General features: G+C 41.3%; 1 pseudogene; it reads right to left on the bottom strand.

The window, feature by feature from the left end:
- Positions 1–165: 165 nt before the first annotated feature.
- On the bottom strand, positions 166–13,854 carry LOC147459644 (uncharacterized; annotated as a pseudogene).
- Between the last annotated feature and the right edge of the window lie 2,969 nt (positions 13,855–16,823).

The raw sequence follows: 16,823 nt of genomic DNA, 5'->3' as shown, positions 1-16,823 counted from the left end.
AAGACCTTCAACCTTAGTAACATATTCTTACAATTTTTGATCCACTCATATTGTGCATTGATAATATTTCCTTGGAAAGGGGTTTTTGTGTAGACATCTTGAAAAGTATTTTCAGTTCGTTAGAAAAGTCTCTTAAAGCCACAAAAGCAGCTTATAGGAGTAGTGTTACGGTGTAGGGAAAGAACCTGCAGTATCCTTTCCCCGTAAAACGAACGATCGCATGGCGATTGGCAGAGGTCGGGAGCCATGGTGGGAGCACATTTTACGAGGGAAAGAACACTGTAGGTCCTTTCTTGGCCATCACAGTCGGGGGGAGGGGCCAGTAATTCTGAACGAGCGCATGCAGTCTTTTGTGGATTCAGTGCTTTTGCAGTGTATTTTGAACGTCAAACGTCAGCAGTGGTTGACGTTTTGTATGCTAACATGTCAGTACCTCATGCGATCCCACATGATGATGTGGCAACGCCTCATGCCATTTCGTATGGTGATGTGGAGCTTGCTCATTGCATGCAGCTGAGGCACATTCCAAGTGTTGAGGTGTCAGCAATCGGAGAGTTGCAGCCTATATTCCGGCTAGGAATGCAACCTAGATGGATGGTGTGGATGCACTGCCCCGCGACCCCCAATTATGACGGGTCTTGAGCACCCTTGTGAATCACCATGCTCAAAGAGAGAATGAGATTCAAACATCATTGCACATTCTTTTAGCAATTGACACCATGGACCTCTATTTGATCATGCTTCATTTTGAAAGATATAGACAAAGGACATAAAATGCTTTTTAGACATACAAAAGGGAAATAATTACTTCCTTTAAACATTCCAAAATAAAATTATAAAGTGGAATGAAGGTAATAAGGGATATTATATATCCTTTTTATGCACTTCGAAGTTTGAGTTACATGGACCTGTGCATGCGATACATCGTCCAACAAAGTGGAGAATGGGCCTTTTGGATGAAGGCTTGGACTGGTACAATGCAAAGCATTTATACTCGTCTTTCTTGGCCTTTCCTTAAATCTTCCAATCATCAAAGATTGGTATGCCAAAATATTTGTTTGTCCAATTTTTCCATGGAAAAAATATGCATCTTTACATCCTCATTTTGGTACATCAAACCTATGCTATGATCAATCACAAAAGCACACCCTTCTATTGTGCACCTACCACTAACTTTATATGTGTTTGAGCATGCTTGGTGTTTCCCTATGCATACAGAGTGACTCATCTCCATGCATGATTATGTATTGAGTAAGGTAGGAGTGAATGCTTGTTTTTAGTGTGGTTCTTTGTGTATTTATAGTTGCTATAGTTGCTACGTTGCTTGAAGACACACTGGTCTCTAAGCAGGGTGTTTTTAAGGCAAAGGACTCTTTGAGAACCCCCTATTAAAATTGACCTCTGTATTGTTAGGGTAACGACCAGGCGCCTGGTCGGACAACCCACATACTCATCTACCGTAACTCTATTCTTCCTTATCAATAGAATAAAAAGGTAGTGAGAGGTTTGTCACTATTGGACTCCACCCACACTCTTTCTCTTGCTTCTCCATTGCACGCACTACGTGCCCGGTTCCCACTCTTGCACTCTTCAATTGGTATCAGAGCTAGGGGGAGTGGTTGTCATCATCCCCTTCGCACACACGTGCTCTACCTAGCAAGCTAAGGCTCACAACTTAGAGTGGGAGAATTTGTGCAGGTTCTGTATTGTATAGACTATAGAGCATTGTTTGTGAGCTTTGAGCACAAGAAGATTTAGAAATTTTCTCATGTAGGAAAACGGAGTTTTTTCCAGTGTTTTTCATACAATGAATAACATCATGAGCTTCTGCTCGAGAGGCACCGCATACCTAGCTAGGTATGCGGTGCCTCCCTCACAGAAGCTCATGATGTTGAGGTAAGTCAGAATGTGGGAATTATTGTGAGAATTTGTCCAAAACTTCTTGTGGAGGGAGTGTGGCATCGAAGGCACACATTCAACAAGGACATTTTCCTCTCTCATAGCGTTACAATTTCAACACACAACAAAAGGAATCGCTTGCATCTAAGAGGGGGTGGCGTGCAATTGCTCCAAACTGTATGGCAACACCCAACTACACACGGCCATAAAGCTCAACAAGATCACGAGAGGAGCAACCCGAAGGTTCCCATAGGGCCGTGCAACATCCAGACAACAATCAAGGGCTCAAAGGGGCTAGTGTACAAAGCAAAGAGAATATGGGTGATCTGATGGCATAAAAAAGAGAGTCAGACATAGCCAAAGGCAGTCAGAGGATCTAGACATGACCACATACAAATTTGGAGAGTGGATTTTGGCGTCGAGTAGGTGATCTAGGTCAAAGGATCAGACCCGATTGAGGAGGAGATTCGACATCGGCATTATAGGTGGAGACTTCCATTCACGCTCATAGGGGGGTCACACATTTGACCTCCACACAGGCATACAAACACATTCTTTTGCAGACGTACATGCATAGCCGCCACGCTGGGTGTGCTTTTCTTAGGATTCTAAGAGACTTTTTGGAGCCATATTAGTTTTGGATTTTGGATGTATGCCTCATGTGGCTTATGAGACTGAGTCTCTAGTTTGTGCATAGCTAAAGATTGGCTTTGTAAACTGCTTCTACAAGTATTTTTGGATAGAGGTTTATAGGGACATATTATAAGTTTCCTATACTTGTAGTTTTAGAGTCTTGTAGTATATTTCATCTATTATGGGATGCATATGAGCATCATTTTGCTCAAAGGTTTATGGGACATATGCAGTTTTGATTACAATTGAGCTCTTTTGAGAGTAGTTTATCCCTACAAGGATTTGGCTTATGCTTACATCTCTATTGGTGATAGTTTATGCACACAGATCCTGCTTTCTACAATAGTAGTTTATCCCTGTAGGGATGTGGCTTATGCTTGCATCTCTATTGGTGCTAGTTTATGCAGATATCCTACTTTCTACAATAGTAATTACTCCATTTTGTGTACATTGGGTTATGGATACTGGATTGTATGTCATTGTAGAGCCATATTGAAATTCACTACAATTCCTAATCATTTTTGAGACTTGATCAGTGGATCGTCTTTGTTGAGCTTCACCTTTATCTTGAGTCTTTGCTGAGCCTTGGAGGGTTGTGGTGAGGTTTATTAAGTTGTGGGATTCTCGAACGTTGAGATCCTTTCGGTGATACAAATTGTTGAAGTACCCTTATATGAGGCCTTGTATATGAGGCCCTGCCATATGACATGCGTAGAGAAGACTAGGTGCTATTGATATCGTGTTGTCAATCTCTTTTGGTGAGTGATTGATCGATTCTATAAGCATACTAGTCAGAGACATTATTTATGCATATTGTTAACATTTTTGGATCATTTTTATAATCATTTTCATTTGAGATTTTGCTAATTTAGGAAACCTTTGTTGAATATTTTCTAACATTTTGCCATAGTTTTGATACTTGGCAATATGGCTTATAGTTCTAAGGAGAACATTTATGACATCCAAAAGTTTGATGGCACAAAATTCAGTATTTGGAAGAAGAACATTTAGGATGTTTTGATACAAAAATGTCAATTGGAACCATTGTTTGAACCCAAAGAGGGTGATCGTTACACATGCGCCCAATGAAAATCACTTGATGCTAAAGCTAAATCCACTATTCGCTTACATTTTGCAGAGTCAATGCATTTCACTATCTTTGGTGAAGCTACTTTTCATGCCTTATTAGGGAAGTTATGCAGTATATATGAGAGCAAGAATGCAAGTAATAAAGTTTACTTGATGAAGAATCTCTTTGAGCTTTGTATAAAAGAAGGTACCATTGTTACTAGACAATTAAATGAGTTCAATGTTATCTTCAATAATTTGACATCACAAGGACTTAAATTTGATGAAGAGGTTTAGTCTATATGCTTCTTCATGGGAAAATTTTTGCACATCCATAAGTAATTGTGCTTAAAGGCAACTTGGTCTACAATGATGTAGTTGGTAGTTTTCTTACGGAGGATTTGTTGGTAATCTCTTGAGTCTACCAAGAGTGGTGATGCTTATGTTGCACAGTCTTAGAAAGAGAGGTTGCACTTATGATCGTGCCAAGTTGAAGGATCACAAGAACTCTCATAGTAAGTCTTGTGGTTCCATGCTAATGTTGGATACTAATATTTCCATAAGAAAGGGCATGTAAAGAAGGATTGTTGTGCCACACAAAGAGACAAGGAGTCTCAAGAGATTAAGGATTTCGACAGTGATGCAAAGTGCAAGGCTAAGCTTGTGAAAATAAACATTGTCGTTTCCTAATACTCATGATGTCTTTGAGAGGACTCATACCTCAGACATCTTGGTTTTCATCTTAGATTTATGTGTAGATGTCCTTCTCACACAGGATGTCAATTATGCACAAAAATGATTGATAGATTTTGATGTCAGTTTCCATGTTACTCTGCATAGAGAGTAGTTGTCCTCTTATGCAAAGAGCTACCAAGGTATATGTCAAATTGGTGCTTGAGATGGTTGGAATTGGAGACATAAAGCTGGTACTTCCAAGTGGCATATGGACTTTATGCTAAATAATGAGACATTTTCTTGAGTTAGCTAAGAGTTTAATGTCTTTTGGACTAATAGATGACTTGGGATAACAACTATATTTGGGATTAGTTCATGGATTGCCAAAAAGGAAAATTGTGTAGTTCTCAAAGGTGGAAGACATGGTCCTTTTGTGCTCTTTGTGTGTGTCTTTTGTAAAAGGTAATTTTATTTCTATAGCCAAGATGCCATCGATTGAGTTGTGGTGTAGCCAACTAGGCCATATGAACCAAAAGAGAATGAAAACTCCAACACGTTTTAGATATTTTCCAATATTTATTTTTAGTGATTTCTCTGTCTGTGGCAAGAAAACTAGGACTGATCATTTTCCATTGAATAGAAGACATGTTGAGCCGCTAGAGCTTGTACAAATAGTGACATATGTGATCCTATGCCGACCAAGTCTCTAAGCAAAGCTAGTTACTTTGTTGAAATTGTTGAAAATTAGCCTAAATTACAAGATTCTAGAGGAGCTATGATCATTTACGTGTCTTTGGTTCGGAGACATATGCTCATGTTCCAAAATATCTTAGAAATAAGCTTGATTCAAAGTCACACAAATGCATCTTTGTTGGGTATGGAGTAGATAAAGAGACGTGCTTTCGTCTTTGACACCCAAAATATTGTAAAATTATTTACAGTTCACATGTGATTCTCAATGAATTAAAGATGCATACAAAACTTGTTAAAAAGGTTGACTACAAAAAAGTCACATTTTAGAATTTTGCCTCAGATTTGGTAAGAACTCAGAAGTCTATTGAGGAGCCTTCCGCTAACAATGTTCCAAAGAGAGCAGCGAGTAGTAGTCAACGATTGAGACACTCTAGTAGAGCTTCACATTTGCCTGAGTGGTTTTAGCTAGGTGTGGATTATGTTATGATGACCGACCTTACAGAAAATCATGCTACTTCTAAGAAGTTGTGGAGATGGATGGTAAGCTATAGTGGGAGCAAGCTATGCAATCAAAGTATGATCCGATTGTAAATAATGAGACTTGGGGATTGGGCAAATTGTGTGAAGGAAAGAAAACGCTACCTTGCAAATGAGTTAACCAGAAGAAGTATGTATTAGGAGACCATAGGCCTAATAGGCTAGACTCGTATCTAAAGGTTTCAAGCGACAAAAAAGTGCAGACTTTGACAAAATTGTCAAGATGGCTACTTTGCATATGGTGCTTAGTCTAGTAGCTATTGAGGACTTGGAGTTGATCAAAATGGATGTGAAGAGATATTTTTTTCATGGTGATCCCCAAGGGGATGTGAAAATATTGTATGTAGATGGAGAAGGCACTTTATGGATTGAACCAAGGATTCAGGCAATGGTATTAAAAGTTTGATACATTTATGTAGTCTCACATACATAAAAGGAGTCAAGAGGATCAATGCTTGTATATGAAGAAACTCAGTGATGGATCGTTCATTCTTATTGTGTTAAATGGGGATGACATGCTTATCGTTGGGAAGAAATCTCATGAGATTTCCAATTCAAAGAAAATGTTGGTTTAGACTTTTGCTATGAAGGATTTGGGAGAATCTAGTCACTTTCTTGGTATGCGTATCAAACATGATAGGTCAAAGCGAATTCTTGAGTTATATCAAGAATTGTACATACATAAGCTCTTACATCGTTTCAATATGTAGGGGGGAAGGCATCAAGTACCCCAATGCAAGCATATGTAAAACTTAGTAAGGAAGATTCTCCTAAATTGAATGTTGACAAGGCTGAGATAGCTAAGATTTCATATTCCTCACTTGTGGGTAGTCTCACGTACGTGATGGTGGCTATGAGGCAAGAAATTGCATTTGTAGTGGGATTGGTTAATTTTACATGGCTAACCCTTGTAAGAAGCATTGGAATGTGAAGTATATCTTTGAGTACTTATAAGATACAATAAGTATGTGCTTATGGTTGGAAACAATGATGCATCGAAGCCGAGAATCGCAGCAGCCCCTCTCGGTCTCTTCCTCTCTTTGGTACACTCAATCCACCATCATTGGTCATTGAGGTTCTTTTTCCCACACTTGAGTGCCCAAGGCTCAGCCAGTTTGTGTTGGGATTAAAGCCCAAGTGGCCTCTTATGCGGATATGGCCGGCCGCCCGCCTAACTCACTTACCTCTAACTCTTTGTATATACTAACATATTCTTTGTGAATACTAAGGAATTGGGAGATAACCCTTCTAACAATTCTCTGCGTACTGTGTACTGTGTAAGCTCACTGTGTGTGTGTGTGTGAGAGAGAGTCGACCCACGCTCCGCTCCGCGACTTCAATTGGTATCAGAGCCTTGGTTCAGTGCGGATTTGCGCAATCGCGCGCGCGCGCACTTTTCCGGCAGATTCTGGATCCGGAGTTCGAAAATTCACACTCGGCGTTCCGGGAGCGTTTCCAGAAGGCGACCTGGGGTTTTACCCCCCTTTCGAAGCCGTTTATGCCCTCAGAATTTCGTTCTGAGCACTACAGCAGAAGATAGATTTCAGCCGCAAAGAAATCCGTCTTGTGTAGATTGGCAAGCAGGAGGTGGTCGACATCAATATCGACATCGACATACATCACTTATTCGTCTTCAGAGCATCATCTATAGACCAGGTACACATATATATCATCAGATATATATATTGCAGTCTGCATTGCTACTTCTTGTGCTTGCCAGGTTCCAGGGGAGGTGTGGCCATACGACGGCTTGACACCACTGGCATGTATTGCAGATTGATGTACTGTGATTGTGGGTCTGCTAGTTGTGAGTCACGCTAGCAGACAGACCGCCGCAGCGGTCATAGGACAGTGATTGGTCTATTATAGGATGTATGCTAGTTCTGGGCAGTTTGCTGAGCCATCTGAGAGGGTCGTGTGTGAGGTTTTTTGAAGCCAAGCACTGGGGGCTGGGTTACCCAGTGTGAGGTGGATTAGGTTGCTGGAGTTCCCCTCTACACGCATCCTCTTCGGCGACTTTTATCCCTTAGGATGTATGACTTTGTGTAGACACTGGATTGCATCTTATGCGTCAGGCCGTTGAGGCATTGTTCAGAAGTTCAGTCTTGAGACAGATACAGGTTCTGTCATCGCCCAGAGAGGAGACAGTGTATGCTTACAGGACAGCATATTACAGGGATTTTTTTTTAGATTTGTCATTGGTCAGCTATTTATGATTGTTTCTTGAGCTATCTTTTGGTTCCCAGAGCTCAGTTTACAGGGGAGACTCTGTCAAAAATTTTCAAAATACTGACAGTTCCTGAGGAGAGGTGTTCAGCTTGTTGATTACAGCTTGTTTACTGTGTACAGAGGCCAGTTTACAGGGGAAACTCTGCCGGATTTTTCTCAGGAGTAAACAGTTTGGCAGATATGGCATCTTCTCACAGTGAGACTCTTTACAACATAAAGAAGCTGGATGGCACAAACTTTCCATTCTGGAAGAAGCAGATTTGGCAGGTTTTGGTGCAGAAAAAACAAGTGAAGCCACTGAAGCTCAAAGGGGAGAGACCAGAATTTATGGCTGAAGATGAGTGGGAAGAGCTTGACGAGTTAGCTTGTTCCACAATCATGCTGACACTGGCAGAAAATGTTTACTTCAACGTAGCAGAAGAGACTACAGCGTATGGCGTATGGCAAAAGCTATGTGATATGTACGAGAAACAAAGTGCTGCTTCTCAGATTTACTGGCTCAAGAAATTGGTGGATTTGAAGATGAAGGAAGGGACAGCCATGTCAAATCATCTGAATGAATTTCACTCAATTTTCAGCCAGTTAACAGCACAGGAGATAGTCTTTCCAGATTCAGTGAAGGCTATGTTTCTCTTAATCACTTTGCCAGACAGTTGGGATACTTTTCGTACAGCGTTAAGTAATTCTGTCGCGCCAGAAGGTCTTACAAGTGCCAATGTAGAAGGCAGCTTGCTCACAGAGGAAGTGAACAGGAAGAACATTGACAAAGGCAAAGGCAATAGCGCTTTGGTCGTTCGAGGGAGACAACAGTTTAAAGAGAAGAAGGGTAAGAAGGCACAAAACCGAAGTAAGTCTCGTGATTCGAAGTCAAAGGATGACATAGAATGCTACCATTGTGGCAAGAAGGGTCACATGAAGCGAGACTGTACGAAGTGGAAACAAGAAAAAGGCAAAACAAAGAGTTCTGAGCAAGATGAAAAGAAGAGTTCAATGAAGATTGAAGAGGTGAATGTCAAAGGATCTGGTTCAGACAGTGATTCTGGTATAGCAGGTGGTGACATCTTCCTTACAAGCAATCTTGATTCTGTTTTCTTGACTGCAGAGGATGGACATGCTATGAGTGATTGGATTATCGACTCAGGGGCATCTTTACATGTTTCTCCGCACAAAGAGTGGTTTACATCATATGTGGCTACTAAAGACTATGTCAGACTTGGCAATGAGCAGGTTTGTGACATACTTGGAGTGGGAGATGTGCAGTTGAAGTTTCAGAATGGCTCTTCTTTATGGCTCAAGAATGTCAGACATGTTCCAGCAATCCGAAAGAGCTTGATTAGTACAGGGAAGTTGGATGATGCGGGTTATGTGACAGTTTTTGGGAACAGCGCTTGGAAGATCTCCAAAGGTTCGATGACTGTAGCACATGGCAGCAAGTCAGGAACTCTGTACACTTTACATGTTTCAGAGGTTAAAAACCATGTAATTAATGTGATTGAGCAGCCAAGTGTGTCACTGTGGCATCGTAGGTTGGGACATATGTCAAAAAGAGGAATGGAAATACTTTCTCATTATGGTTATTTGCCTGGCTTTTCATTTCAAGATTTCGAGTTTTGTGAGCATTGTGTTTATGGTAAGCAAACACAGGAACCGCACAGATCAAAGAGGAATCGTAGGGACGAACGGTTAGCTCTTGTACACAGTGACCTATGCGGACCAATGCCTAGTTTGTCACTAGGGGGAGCAGCGTACTTTTGTACATTCATAGATGACTATTCTCGCAAAGTATGGGTTTACTTCTTGAAGCACAAGGATGAGGTGCTCAAGGTCTTTAAGACATTCTTGCAGCTGGTGGAGAATCAGAGTGGTCAGAAGCTGAAGTGCTTGAGAACTGACAATGGTGGAGAGTACGTTTCCAAAGCTTTTCAAGACTTTTGTGAAGCAAAAGGGATTAAGCGGGAACTTACTGCACCATATAATCCTTCACAGAATGGGGTTGCAGAACGTATGAATAGGACCATACAAGAGAAGGTCAGAAGCATGTTGTCAAATGCTGAGTTGCCTGATGGATTTTGGGCAGAAGCAGTGGCTACAGCAGTCCATTTGATCAACAGGTCTCCTAGTAGGGTTCTGGATAAGAGTGCAATGGCCGAGATGCTATGGATAGGCAAGGCACCTTCGTATAAGCATCTCAGAGTCTTTGGTTGTGAAGCTTATAGCCATATTCCTAAGGAGTTCAGAAATAAGTTAGAACCAAAGAGCAAGAAGTGTATATTTCTTGGCTACGGAGAATCGGGCGAGATGGGTTACCGGCTTTGGGATCCTGAGTCCAGAAAGCTTATTCGTAGCAATGATGTGCATTTCAATGAAGCCAAGTTTCACGCTAAGCCAGAGAAGACAGAGGAGATCAGAAGAGTTGTCTTCAGGGAAGATGGGCCTAGTGCTAGCACATCAAGACAGCATGGTCAGGCTCAGGAACAGCCTATAGTGGCTAGACAGGCAGAATCAGTTGTGGTGAGACGTTCTGAGCGTGTCTCCAAACCACCTGATCGTTATGTGCCATCTCTAAATTATGTCATGCTCACAGATTGCGGAGAACCATCTTGTTACAAGGAAGCATTACAAGTGGTTGACTCGAAAAAATGGCAGTTGGCCATGCAGTCAGAGATGACAGCTCTGCATAAAAACCAGACATGGAAGTTGGTTAAATTACCACAGGGCTAAAAGGCTCTACCTTGTAAATGGGTTTACAGGTATAAGATCACCGCTCATGATAGTCAGCCAAAGTACAAAGCAAGGCTTGTTGCCAAGGGCTTTAAGCAAGAACAAGGCATTGACTTTGATGAAGTCTTCTCTCCAGTGGTTAAGATGACTACATTGAGATGCTTTCTTGCATTGGTTGCTATATTGGATTTGGTGTTGCACCAAATGGATGTCAAGACAGCGTTCTTGCATGGTGATTTAGATGTGGAAATTTACATGCAGCAGCCAGAAGGGTTTGTTGAGAAAGGCATGGAACATTTGGTATGCCAGTTGTTAAAGAGTCTTTATGGCTTAAAACAATCACCGAGGGCATGGTACCATAAGTTCCACCAGTTTATGCTTTCTCAAGGCTACAAACGTAGTGACTTCGATCACTGTCTATATACAAAGAAGGCTCAGGATGGCAGTTGGCTGATCCTTATTTTGTATGTGGATGACATGTTGATTGCCGGCAAACACTTGGAAGAAATTTCAGCTTTGAAGTCAAAGATGGCAAAATTGTTTGACATGAAAGACATGGGTGAGGCAAGTCATATACTTGGTATGCGCATTGAGAGAGACAGATCAAAGAAGTTGATTTGGTTATCTCAAACAGAGTATATTGACAAGGTTTTGCAACGTTTCAATATGGAGAAGGGAAAGGCATTGAGTGTTCCATTGCCACCATATGTGAAACTTAGCAAACAAGATTGTCCTGTGTCTGAGGAAGAAAAGGCTGAAATGGATAAGATTCCATATGCGTCTGCAGTGGGTAGTTTGATGTATGCAATGATTGCTACACGTCCGGATATTGAATTTGCAGTGGGAGTGGTTAGCAGATATATGTCAAATCCCGGCAAGAAACATTGGGAGGCAGTGAAAGGTATCATGAGATACTTAAAACATACAAAGAGTATGCGCATATGCTATGGTAGTCAGGATTTGAGTGTCAGAGGATACACTGACTCAGATTATGCAGGAGACTTGGATAAGAGGAGATCTACATCAGGCTATGTCTTTACATTGGCTGGAGGTGCCATATCATGGCGATCTCGATTACAAGATTGTGTTATGCAGTCTACTACAGAAGCTGAGTATGTTGCAGCAAATGAGGCATGCAAAGAAGCTATTTGGCTTGGTAGATTGGTTGCAGACTTGGGAATCAATGCAGATATGCCAGAGTTATATTGTGATAGTCAAAGTGCTATACAATTGGCAAAGAATCCAGTGTTCCATTCGAAGACTAAGCATATTGATGTGAAGTATCACTTCATTAGGGAAGTACTTGAAGACAAGCAGATACAACTGTTGAAGATCCACACCAAGGACAATCCTGCTGATCTACTCACAAAGGGACTTCCAGGAGAGGGCTTTGTGCATTGTCGTGAGTTATTGGGCATTGGATAGATGGCAGCCATGTAAATCTTTGTACATTTATGTTCATAGATTTACAGTTACTTAAAGTGCCACATTGGACTTTAAGTGGGAGGTTGTTGGGATTAAAGCCCAAGTGGCCTCTTATGCGGATATGGCCGGCCGCCCGCCTAACTCACTTACCTCTAACTCTTTGTATATACTAACATATTCTTTGTGAATACTAAGGAATTGGGAGATAACCCTTCTAACAATTCTCTGCGTACTGTGTACTGTGTAAGCTCACTGTGTGTGTGTGTGTGTGAGAGAGAGTCGACCCACGCTCCGCTCCGCGACTTCAGTTTGGTCTTTTTCAATTGAATAAGGGTGCCTTCACACACTGTAGTGGAGATAATGTGTCGTGCTATTATAGTGGGTGCTCCTCAGTGCAATGTGCATGATATCTCACTCCACAGAAGACAAAGAACAACAGAGCAATCAATAGTGTGACTCAGCAAAACGTGAATATGAACATCGACAAACTCAAATAAACCGATACAGACTCTGGCATGGAAGCACACTCAGCTCCAGCCCAGATCACATAGGTACAATGGAGGTGTTGAGGTTAAACTGTGTGGGGATGGTGTAGACGTGAACATGAACATGAACATCGACAAACTCAAAGAAACCGATACAGACTCTGGCATGGCAGCACACTCAGCTCCACCCCAGATCTCATAGGTACAATGGAGGTGTTGAGGCTCAACTGTGTGGGGATGGTGTAGACGTGCTGTGTACAACTCAAGATGAGAGACTCTAGACGACTAACCACACAAAAGTAGATGACCCCATAAAACCCAAACAACTACGGATATATACAACCATAAAGAGCCACCAATGTCTCACCAATATCTAATCCAGCTAAGCCTATCTCTGAACTGTGGTGGTGGTGCACTGACCACGGTGTCGACAGGACCACCACCGTATCCATGCCACATGTCATCAACCCAACAAGAGAGTTCGTCTAGTGTGGAGCCTGGCCAATTGTGACTAATTGCCTGTCCGTGCCAGTGACACTGTAGCCCAGCCATACAGGTTGCCCACCACAAAACCACTCACAATCTCGGTGAGAGAAACAACTGAAACTACTAAAAGATCATAAGATTGCAAAATAGCCCACTACTACACTGCACTGCCATGGTGAAAAGACTATCATGCAGTCACCCAAGAGAAAGATTAGTCGCCACAGCATCCAAACCATAAGTCTCTGGAGGTGGAGCCATCAAATCAATGGTGTAACCCTGCTATTGATGGGCTCTGATGTCCATAACTGGGCTGCCTATGAAGGAGGAGCCACTTGCTGCAGGGCAGAGGGTAGCGCCTATCCTGTAGTGTATTGAGGACGTCAAGTAACACAGCCATGGCGGTGTGCACTAGCAACACCGTCACAACAGATACTTCCGGATACCTGGTTGGGCCGGAGGAGAAATTGGAGCCACAAAATCTATGCCCCATCTCTCAAAGGAGACCTACAGAGGACGGTTGGACTATTTGCTTGGTTTAGGTCCACAACGCTGACACACATCACATACTTTTACATAGGCAATTGCAACCCAAAAAACAAGGGCCGCCATAGATCATTCTGTAGAATCTTTTCGGTGGCGAGGGACCAGGGTAATGGCCACCAGTGGGACCACTGTGCGTATCCTCCAAAATATTCTCAACTTCATGAGGGGAGACACACCGTCTCATAACACCATATGGTCCTAACTTGTAGATCTAGCCTCTAATCAGAGTGAATGGCCTAGAATTCAAAAGCAATCTTCTCTTCTGCAGTGGAGACATATTCTCACGGTACAGACCAATAGATAGCAATTGCAAGACATCGCCGTACCATTCCGGAGTGGTTTCCACCTTAAAGAGACTGCTATCAGGAAATTCATCTGCAACCCTTGTGGCTTCTTCACACGTGTGAATGCAAGAGAGGTGGTCAGCAAGGACATGATGTTTGTCTGGCCTGAGTACCATCTCGAAATCAAACTCTTGAAATAAGAGTAGCCACCACCAAACTCGACCTGCAACTTGCAGCTTATTAATCAGATAGCATAGGGCATGGTGATTAGTAATAATTGTGAAGTGGAACCCTAATAAAAAATGGAAATTTTTTTGTAGAGCATACACAATAGTCAAACCTTCCCTTTCTATGGTGCTATAGTTGCACTCTGCTTTGGTGAGCAAGCAACTTGCATAGTGAACATGGCGATCCAGGTTGTACTCCTTACTAGGCTGAGTCAGCACAACACCCACAGCCAATTGACTGGCATCAATATGCACATGAAAGAGGAGAGACCAATCGAGAGCCACTAGAATAGGTGCTTCAGTGAGGCGTTTTTTGGGGTATGCAAATGTTTCAGCCTCAGGTTTGGACCATTGGAAGGGTACTATAGAACTGGTGAGTCGGGTCAATGATTGACCCACCTGTGCATACATGCGTATAAAGCTTTGGATGCCTTTGATGGTTTCGTTCCTCCCCAATCCCCATGTAAAGATTACATATCTACTTAGAATGGAGGCTAATTCAAGCATAATTCTTCAAACTTAGCTAATTTTTTATACAGATTTCCATGGTTTGCTTCCCTAACTCTTTTCCATAGTTATGTTGGCTAACCTTTGTCTATAGGTGAAATTCCTTCCATTCTCTCTTTGGAATCTAACACTATTTAATCAATTTCTTTTAGTGGTTCAAATGGTTTAGAGTGGATTAACTACTTGACCTCCGATTCCATGATATCCTTTCTTTCCAATGTTTTTTGAGATTCCATGAGTGTTTGGGTGATTTTTACCAATCTCCAAAGATTCAAGTTTTGCTACTCTAAGCTTTGGGTGTGGATAGTATTTCCATCTGTTTTCCATGTTTTTTCTTGCTTGTAAGCTTACTTGGTATGATTTTGGGGCTGCACTTATGGGTTTATAGATCTTTTTTACCAAGATAGATCCTCCTGAGATTGAACTTGGATTTGGTTTTTTTTTTTCCACAATCTCTTGGGATTTACCCTTTACTTGAGCATTAAATTTTGATTTTCTCTCTTTGTACTTTTGTCTTCTGAATTTTTGAGTTTTCCATTTGATACTCTTACCCGAATTCTTTGTTTTTTTCTATTCTTGCAATTTTGATTTTGCCCTTATTACTACATTAATGGGCAAAACCAAATGAACTTGATGGAATCGCTTCTACCAAATTCATAGGCATTTTTTCTTTGTTATTGGGATTTATTTAGTAGTCCTCAAGGAAATGTCCCTCCTTTTGGCTACATTCTATGCAATAGACTAGTAGTGGCACCAATCTTTATTGATCTTGTGGATACTAATTTTTCCAATGGTTAGGTGATCTGCATTTACTACATCTCCCACTCCTCTGCTGAGTTGGAGGAGCTCTCATCATCGGTGGTCATGTCCACCTAGTTTGCAATGCAATAAAGTGGAGGATTTTCTCATTGCACATAGTACATTGGCTCATACAAGTAGAAGCTGGTTGTGGTTCATACCAATCATCCTTTAATGCTCTTCAAGAACTAGTTTCTTTGTAGGGAGTTATAGGCATAAGTTCATACTACTCTTTCGGTTGCAACATTTTGAATTGGATGAGCTCTCTCCATTCCCACCCTTGTGTTGGATGTGGTGGATATATGTACACATGTTATCCCTATTGTCCTCATGGCCACGTACTCCACATTCGCGTCATACTTTGGTCTATACTAGCACTCATGTGTCTCATTATTGTTCCATTTTCACTCTATGGAACACCATTTGTTGTTCTTTTTGACCATAGGTTGAGCTAGTGGTGGGACAAAGAGTTGTCCTTGCCCTTGTGCTTTCATAGGCATCTATTTTGTAATTGTGCTAGAGTTTTCATAATAGTCTTCAAGAATTCCTCTTAATTTGAACTACTAATTGGAGAGGTTGTTATAGCCGGTCCAACTAGTGTGAGTAGCATTTTTGTGGTCCGCTCACTCCTTGTGTTAGATCCCTCCTCCTAGTCAGAATAGATCTCACAATTGTCCCCCAAATCTATAGCTTCATGTGTATTAGCATCGAATGTTGCATGTTTCATATACTATATATGCTAGCATGTAGGTTTTTGTTGAGCAATCCTTCCGAATACAAGGATGCTAATCTTTTTTGACCAGGTATGCCTCTCCTATGACATCATGCAACAAATTGTTCAAAATTGCTCGTACAATCTCATATAGTTTTCCCTATTTTTTACTTAAAGCTATAGATTTGAGCAACATTATTATGTTTGATCCTTATTTTCAAGAATGTTGCAACAAATCTGCTGGCCAACATGGGAAGGTCAATGATTGTCCCATTTTTATGTTTTGAAACTAGGTCAAAGCTTTCCCTTCAGTGTTAACTCAAATCCCTCATACTGCATATAGAAATCATATACTTTCTTGGCTTTGAGAAACTGTTTAAATATGGCCAAGTTATTGTGGGAATCTCCATTTTCATCTTATTTATTCATCCGTTTTGGGTGATCTTGTTCTTCTCATTATTTGTGCAATTGGTCCAATATTATCAAACAAGTTAGTTGATTGGATTGACTCGTTGAGCCCGCATTTGGTTTAGATATCACCATTTGCATTCACATCAAGTGTTGCATGAGTTTCCATTAATCCAATCTCATGATATCAAATCATCTAAGTCTCTGAATTGTGCTTTGGCTGTTAACGATGACATAGCTAACCTATGAATAGATAGCCTCACCTATGAGCCCTATTGTACATCTTTGCTATTCATTTGAGCAACTTGGACATTCACAGTCTCTAATTTATGTAAATTGTCATTTTTTGAGTTTATATGAGTAATTATGAGCCTAGCAAAGAGGGGCCTTCCAGTTGTATCAACTCGATTCTAGCCACATATAGACTTAGAGATCATCTATTTTGACCTAAAACCTTTTGGGTAATGTATAAAATCCACATGTAGACCTAGAG

The sequence above is a fragment of the Adiantum capillus-veneris genome, chromosome 4 (assembly GCF_014529385.1).
Source record: "Adiantum capillus-veneris isolate H3 chromosome 4, ASM1452938v2, whole genome shotgun sequence".
In the NCBI taxonomy this organism is placed as follows: Eukaryota; Viridiplantae; Streptophyta; class Polypodiopsida; order Polypodiales; family Pteridaceae; genus Adiantum; species Adiantum capillus-veneris.
The sequence above is the reverse complement of the archived record's forward strand: the minus strand, read 5'-3'. Positions and strand labels throughout refer to the sequence as shown.